Genomic DNA, 8,746 nt, shown 5'->3' on the forward strand with positions numbered 1-8,746 from the left:
AGAGTGAAAAACAGTTGCTGACTGGAAGAGACTAAGGAGGAAAAATCAAGACAAAACTGCATGTAATATGGGACCCAGAGCAGGATTCTGGAACAGAAAATGGACACAGTGAAGGAAAAAATATGAAATTTGAATAAGACCTGTAGCTTAGTTAATAATATTGCACTAGTATTAATTTCCCATTTTTGATGTAAAATGTTAACATAGGGAAAGTGGGATAAGGGATATAAGGGAACTCTTTGTACTAATTTTACAAGTTTTCTGTAAGTCTAAAATTAGATCAAAACAAAAAGTTTATAGACAAGACAAAATATTAAAAAAAATGTAAACCAGAACATTCCCTCCACTGTTCAAAATCCTCTAGTGGCTTTCTATCTCACTCAAATTAGATGCCAAATTCTGCACAGTGGTGGAAAAACCCTACACTAATTGTTCCCCTGCTTCCTCTCTAATTTCATCTCCTACTAGTCTCCCCATCCCCACTGAACTTTAGCCAAACTAACTTTTTGGTGTTCCTTAGATATAGCAGGTACATTCCTGGCTCAGGTCTTTGCATTTGTTTATTCCCAGATACCACTGGTTGTTCTTCCTCTAGTTAACTTCATGGCCTGCTCTTTCACATTTTTCGTGTTTACTCAAATGTCATCTTATCAGTGAAAGTTTCCTCACCACCCTATTTTATTTTGCACCCACCAGCCTCCAGGAGTTCCATATTCTGATATTATTTTTCCCATAGCCCTTATTATCATCATCAATATTCTGCATATTTTACTTATTTAATTATATTATTATACATTGATATACAGCAGAGTTTAAGCTGCACCTAAGTTAAAGTTAGGGAGAGGTCTGACTATTTTGTTCACTGATGTATTGCCAGTGAACTTGAAGAGAGAATGAATAGTCATGTGGAGGCTGCTTCATCTCCAATGTCTTATTCCAGTTTCAAAAGCAGAAAAAAACAGGAAAAAAAGAATAGATATATTAGGAAAGCAAAACCTCTCTTCATGTGTTATTGGATCACTGGCCAAACTACGTTACATGACCACCTCTAACTGCAATGAAGGCTAGGGATTTTTTTTTTTTTGGCTAGGAACATTACTGTGTATCTACCACATTTTGACAAAAGGTTTAGGTTAGAAAGACAAAGAATGAATACTATAAACTATTCAGACAAAAAATTAATATTGCTTAAAAGGTAGCCAAAAACTTTCATAAATTTCTGCTTTTGTTTCAGGAATATTAAGGGAAAAATTAAAACACAAATTTTACAGTTCTGAGGGAAAAATTGTAAATGAAGAATTTTCTACATACCTAAGTTCTGAATGGAATATGATATCAAGAAAAAGATATTCTCAAATATTCAGGAGCCCAGAAAATATACTTCTCATCTTTCCTTCTTGAATAAAACTACTTTAACATGTGCTATTACAGCTTATTTTGTCTTTTTTTTTTTTTTTTTTTGCCCCACAGCTTGCAGGATCTTAGCTTCCTGAACAGGGGGTCGAACCCAGGCCCCCTGCATTGGAAGCACAGGGTCCTAACCACTGGACCACCAGGGAATTCCCTGCTCATTGTGTCTTAAGAAAAGTATTTCCACCTCTGGTGGCTTTGTACTATGTCAGCTTGGCTAGGCTAAACTACATTTCCCAGAATTCCCTTTTGTATATAGTATTTCTAGTTAGGGTAGACTACAAGAGAGACAGACTCCTTTAGGAGACTTGGAGGGCAAAAGCGAAGCAGCAGCCACTTTGTAGCTCACACACATTGTCTCTGATCTACTTGCGCATCTCATTGACATGAGGTGTGGCGCGATCTGGAAATACTTCATCTTCCCCTGGATTTCTCTTCAGCTTCTCTTATTTGTTGGCCAAGTAATTGTGTTTATCTCTGTGACAAAGAGGACATGTGTAGCATCAAGGTCACAGACAACAAGAACTGACACAGGTTTCGATCTATCCTGTGTCCCTCAGCTTGTCCCTGGGTGTTCCAGCTTGTTCTTCCTCTCCCTCATGCCACATTCATCTTTTCTTCCTGTTTTCCTGCCCTGTGGACTTGAAGATTCAGGATCAGATAGGGAGACAATAGCTCCTCATAAGGAGGCAAGAAGGTTAGATTCCTGGAACAAATCCTTTTACACATACACAAACACACACACATATTCCACATTCTAGTGGTTCTGCTTCTCTGACTGAACTCTGACTTATACACTACCCTGAATTTATTTTAAGAATTCTCTAATAATTTCTGCTAAGAGTTTTAGAATTTTTCCTTTCAAAGACTGGTCTTTAATTCACTTCATATTGATTTTTGTGTATGTATAGTGTGAACAAGGAGTTCAATTCCATTTCTTTCCAAATGATTAACCAATTGTTTCAAGATTCTTAATTGAAAAGTTCGTCTTTTCTTGACTAACATGTAATACCAACTTCATCATATAGCAAGTGTCCATATATGTATGGGTTTATTTTCTGGTCTTTCTCTTAGTATACTTATGTATATATCTTAGTATATCTATAAGCTGTAACTAAGTTTAAGTGAGGGGATATCTATGTCCTAGTGAGTACTTGTGTCTTAATTATAATAGCTTTAATATAAATCTTGGTAAGTACCCTAACTTACTCTTCTTCATCGAGAGTATCTTGGCATTTTTGATCCTTTGCATTTTTATATAAATTTTAGCAATATCTTGTCAAATTCCATAATGTAATCTGTTGGACATGTATTCAGGTTGAATTAAATCAATAAAATGGAGATAATTAACATGTATACAATGTTAATAGATACAATCTCTAAGCCTGTGCCATGTAGTATTTCATTGCATGAATAGTTACAAGTTATCCATTCTATTGTTGATAGACATTAGGAATTTTCCCAGTGTTTAACTGTTATAGACAATGCTTCTATAAAATAAATTTATACTATTTCCCTGTGCATGTAACTATGCATTTCTGTAGGATGCTTATCTAACAGTGGAATTACTGCATCACAGAAAGTGTCACACTGTTGTAAAAGGGGTTGTATTAATTTATGTACTCATCAGCAGCGTATGAGTTCCCAATATTCCATATCCTAACACAGGAATTAGTCAGCTCTATTATTTATTTATTTACTTAGTCAAAATGATACGTATGCAGTGATATCTTATTTCCCTGATTCCTAATGAGTCTGAGTAATTTATCATGTTTACCAGTCATTTGAATTTCCTCTTTTGTGAAGTGCCATTTCAAGTCTTTTGTCCATTTTCTCTATATTGTACTTTTCTTGTCCATTTGTAGGAATTCTTTATCCATTCTGAATAGAAGATTTTTGTTGATTATCTGTGATGCAGATATTTTCTCCTCCTCTGTGGTTTGTCTGTTTATTATTTGGGGATGTTTTTTGATATGTGGAAAGTAATCAAATTCACCAGTCTTTTCTTTCTGTGATTATTGTCATGTTTTTGGAAAATTCCTTATCTACCCCAAGATCAAGAAGAAATTTTCCTATATTATCTTCTAAAAACTTTATGTTTCTTTTTATTTCGTAGTTAGGTATTTATTTCACCTGGAATTGATTTTTTTAAAATAATTTTTAAAAGTTAGTATAATATTTATGTATTATTGTGTGCTCATTTATCTTTTTACTTTTAAACCATTTTTTATTGACGTGTAATTTGCAATGTTGTATTGGTTTCAAGAGTACAGCCAAGTGATTCAGTTATATATATATATATTTATTTTTTCTTCAGATTCTTTCCCCTTATAGGTTATTACAAGATATAGTTCCCTGTACTCTACAGTAGGTCCTTGTTGTTTATTTATTTTATATATAGTAGTGTGTATATGTTAATCCAAATTCCTAATTTATCTACCCCCCCACCCCTGCTATCCTCTTTGGTAACCATAAGTTTGTTTTCCATGTCAAAGTGTCTATTTCTCTTTTGTAAATATGTTCATTTGTATCATTTTTTAGATCCCACATATAAGTGATATCATATGATGTTTATCTTTATCTGACTTACTTCACTTAATATTATAATTTCTAGGTCCATGCATGTTGCTGAAAAAGACATTATTTCATTCTTTTTTATGACTGAGTAATATTCCATTGTATATATACACCACATATTCTTTATCCATTAATCTGTCAATGGACATTTAGGTTGCTTCCATGTCTTGACTATCGTCAATAGTGCTGCAATGAACACCGGGGTGCATGTAGCTTTTTGAATTAGAGTTTTCTCTGTATATATGCCCAGTAGTGGAATTGTAGGTTCATAAGGTAGCTCTATTTTCAATGTTTTAAGGAACCTCCATACTGTTCTCCATAGTGGCTGCACCAATTTACATTCCTGCCAACATTGTAGGAGGGTTCCTTTTTCTCCACACCTTCTGCAGCACTTATTATTTGTAGACATTTTCATGATGGCCATTCTGACTGGTGTGGAGTGATACCTCATTGTAGTTTTGATTTGCGTTTCTCTAATAATTTGCAATATCGAGCATCTTTTCATGTACCTGTTGGCCATCTCTATATCTTCTTTGGAGAAATTTATCTTTAGGGCTTCTGTCCATTTTTTGATTGGGTTGTTTGTTTTTTTGGATTTTAAGCTGTATGAGCTGTTTTTATATTTTGGAAATTAATCCCTTGTTGGTAGCATTCTTTGCTAATATTTTCTCCCAGTTTGTAGGTTGTATTTTCATTTTGTTTGTGGTTTCCCTTGCTGTGCAAAAGCTTTTAAGTTTAATTAGGTCCCATTTGTTTATTTTCCTCTTTATTTCCATTACTGTAGGAGACAGATCCAAAAAAATATTGCTGCAATTTATATCAAAGCGTGTTCTGCCTATCTTTTCCTCTAGGAGTTTTAGAATATCCAGTCTTACATTTAGGTCTTTAATACATTTTGAGTTTATTTTTGTATATGGTGTTAGTGAATGTTCTAATTTCATTCTTTTACATGTACCTGTCCAGTTTTCCCAGCACTGCTTATTGAAGAGGCTGTCTTTTCTCCATTGTATATTCTTGCCTCCTTTGTCACAGATTAATTGATCATAACTGCGTGGGTCTATTTCTGGGCTTTCTATCCTCTTCCATTGATGTATGTGTATGTTTTTGTGCCAGAACTATACTGTTTTGATTACTGTAGCTTTGTAGTATAGTCTGAAGTCAGGGAGCATAATTTCTCCACCTCCATTCCTCTTTCTCAAGATTATTTTGGCTGTGCAGGGTCTTTTGTGGTTTCATACAAATTTAAAATTTTTTTGTTATAATTCTGTGAAAAATGCCATTGGTGATTTGATATTGCTTGGAATCTGTAGATTGCCTTGAGTGGTATGGTCATTCAAACAGCACTGATTCTGGAACTGATTTTTGTAGGAGTACAATTATTTATTTCCATATTGGTACACAAATGTCACAGCACCATATATTAAGAAATCCATCACTTCTCCAGTGCTCTCTAGTGCCGCATCTGTCATATATCAAGTTTTCATATATTCATGAGTGTGTTTCCATATTTTGTCTTCTATTCCATTGGTTGAACTATCTATCCCTATACCAATATTATCTTCATTACCCTGGCTTAATAATGTGTATATTTCATAGATCAAGTCTCCTACCTTATATCAATAGTTATTTAAGAGTATCTTGACTATTTCCAGTTCTGTCAACTTCCATTTAAATTTTAGAATCGTTGTCAGCTTTTGTCTTACTCATACTCATACATTAATGTGCATGTGATTGTATTTTTGATAATATTTGATAATATTTAAATTATAAATCAATTTTTGGGGAAATGACATTTTTATCAGTCTTTTCAATCCATGAGATGGGGTATCCATTTATTTAAACCTACCTTAATTTCTCTCAGTAAAGTTTTGTGATTTTCTCCATATAATTCTTCACATCTATTATTAGATTTGTCCTTTGATTTACTTAATTTAAAAAAGTTTTATGATATCTGATTAAAATTTCATTTTCTACTAGACACTATTGGTATATCAAGATACATTTTTTATATTGATGGTATATCTTATTAGTTCTAATAGTTTATAAGTAGATGCTTTAGATTTCCTACATACACAGTCACATATCATATGTAAATAATGGTGGTTTTATTTCTTCCTTTCTCATCCATTTATTTTCTTTGCTTTATTCTCTTGCTCCAGAATCTCTGGTTTAATATGAAATAATTATTTTTTCTCAATATAAAAGAGAAGAAATTCAAAATTTCCCCATGCAGAATAATGTTTGTTTTTTGTTTGTTTGTTTTTTGGGTTTTTTGGTAAATATTCTTTGTAGGTATATCAGTCAGGGGTCTTAAGAGAAATCAATAGGGTGTGTATATGTGTACATATACATATATGTCTATATATACAGCTGACCCTTGAAGACATGGGTTTGAACTGCAAGGGCCCACTTATGAGTGGATTTTATCCAATAAATATATATTCACCCTCTATATTTGCCAGTCTTACATCCATAGATTCAACCAACCACAGATTGAAATTTCCATCTCTAGTTCTTGAACCTGCAGATGCATAACCTTCAGATACTGAGGGACAACTATGAGACTTGAATGTCTGGGTATTTTTGTGTACATAGTGGCTCCTGGAACCAATCCCCTGCAGATACAAAGGGAGGACTGAAGAGACAGAGAGGAAGAGGAGGGACAGAGAGAGGGAGAGAGAAAGAGATTTCTTTTAAGAAATTGGCTCATGCAACTGAGGAGGTTGGAAAATCCACAGAGTAAGTTGGCAAGTGTGAGACCTAGGGGAGGTTTTCCATTTAAGTCTGAAGGCAGTCTGCTGGCAGAATTCCCTCTTCTTTGAAGGAGGTCAGTTTTCTTAAGACCTTCAACTAATTGAGTGAGGCCCACCCACATTACATAGGGCATTATGCTTTACTCAAAATATGCTAATTTAAATCTTAATTTCATGCAAAAGTGCCTTCACAGAAACATCTAGAATAGTGCTTTACCAAATATCTGGGTGCTGTGACCTAGCAAAGGCCACATAACATCATCCATCAAAATAGGTTACAAAAATCCCCTTCTAATTACTAGTTTATTACAAGGTATTTCGGTTTTGTTTTAATACTTAGTGATATAGTTAAATTTTATGAAATGATTTTTCTACATCTATTGAGGGGATAATGTTTTTCTCCTTTACTTGGTCAGCATGGTGAGTTACATTGATTTTATCATTCCTAAGATAAATCTAACATGATAATGATGTTTTATCCAGAAATTTATTCCAAAATTAATTCTGTTAATATTTTGTTTAAGATTTCTGCATGTAAATTTATGACTAAGAATGTTTATTAATTTCCTTTCTCATATTGTTCTTTTAGGTTTTGGTATCAAGTTTACCTTGAGGAGTATTCCATCTTTTTCTATACCCTGGGTTTTTTTTGTTTTTGTTTTTGTTTTTTGGAAGATTAAAATAATTTCTTACTTAAGTATTTGGTAAAACTCACCCATGAAGCCATCTTGGCCTAGATTTTCTTTATGAGAATATTTTTGACTATTGATTCAATTTTATAAACAGTTATTGATTTCATGTTTTCTACTTGAAATTGTTTTGATAAATTATTTTATTAAGACTTTTCCCAGGGAATTCCCTGGTGGTCCAGTGGTTAGGACTTGGCACTTTCACTGCCGTGGGCCTGGGTTCAATCCCTAGTGGGGGAACTAAGATCCCATGAGCCAAGTAGTGCAGCAAAAAAAAAAAAAAAAAAAAAAAAATGTCTAAGACTTTTCCCAGTTCAACTAGTGTTTTTTTGTGGTACGCAGACCTCTCACTGCTGTGGCCTCTCCCACTGCAGAGCACAGGCTCCGGACACGCAGGCTCAGTGGCCATGGCTTACGGGCCCAGCCGCTCCGCGGCATGTGGGATCCTCCTGGACTGGGGCACGAACCCATGTCCCCTGAATCGGCAGACGGACTCTCAACCACTGCGCCACCAGGGAAGCCCTCAACTAGTGTTTTTAATGTATCATCATAAGTTATTCACAATACTTTTACTTCCTCTTAATCTCTCTGGAATTTCTAGGGGTAGCTCTTCTCATTCTTCATATTTTTCATTTATGCCTTTTTTTTTTCCCCAGTACAATATTACCAGAAGTTTTTCATTTATACTAGATTTTTTCTTTTGGGGGGCAGGGGCCCTGCACCATGAAGCATGCGGGATTTTAGTCTCCTGGCCAGGAATGAGCCCATACCTCTTGCAGTGGAAGCACTGAGTCTTAAATACTGAATTGTCAGGGAAGTCCCGATTTATACCAGATTTTTCAAAAGAATATTTCTAGTACTATTGATCCTACCTACTACATATTGTTGCATAACTAATTCTTGCTTATTTTTTTATTGTTTATTTTGCTTTACTTTCAGGTTATTTTTCCGTTCTGTTTTGACTTCCTGAGGTGAATACTCAGATCTTAAATGTTCAATCTTTTTTATCTTCTAATATATGAATTTAGAAATTAAATCTCAGTGTAACACTGTTTTAACTCCATCTTGTACATTTAATCTATTTTGAAAAATTCTCAACCACTATCCCTTAAGAGTATGTATTTTTTATTTTCAGCTTAAAAGTTTTCTAATTGTCATTGTTTATTTCTCTAATGCATGGCAGTTTAGGAGTCTACTTCTTAATTCCCAAATATATGTAGATTTTCTGGTTATCTTTTGTTATTGATTTCTAGCAAAATTGCATTATGGTAAAAGAATACCATGTATGATTTTAATCACTTGATATTTTTGAGACTT

At 34.0% G+C, this 8,746-nt stretch overlaps 1 non-coding gene across 1 annotated transcript; it reads left to right on the forward strand.

Annotated features, from left to right (window-relative positions):
* The first annotated feature begins 7,596 nt into the window (after window positions 1-7,596).
* Window positions 7,597-7,669, forward strand: TRNAE-UUC (transfer RNA glutamic acid (anticodon UUC)). Its single transcript has one exon. It is a non-coding gene; the product is annotated as a tRNA-Glu (tRNA).
* The last annotated feature ends 1,077 nt before the right edge of the window (window positions 7,670-8,746 follow it).

The sequence above is a fragment of the Lipotes vexillifer genome, unplaced genomic scaffold (genome assembly GCF_000442215.2).
Source record: "Lipotes vexillifer unplaced genomic scaffold, Lipotes_vexillifer_v1.1 scaffold393, whole genome shotgun sequence".
In the NCBI taxonomy this organism is placed as follows: Eukaryota; Metazoa; Chordata; class Mammalia; order Artiodactyla; family Lipotidae; genus Lipotes; species Lipotes vexillifer.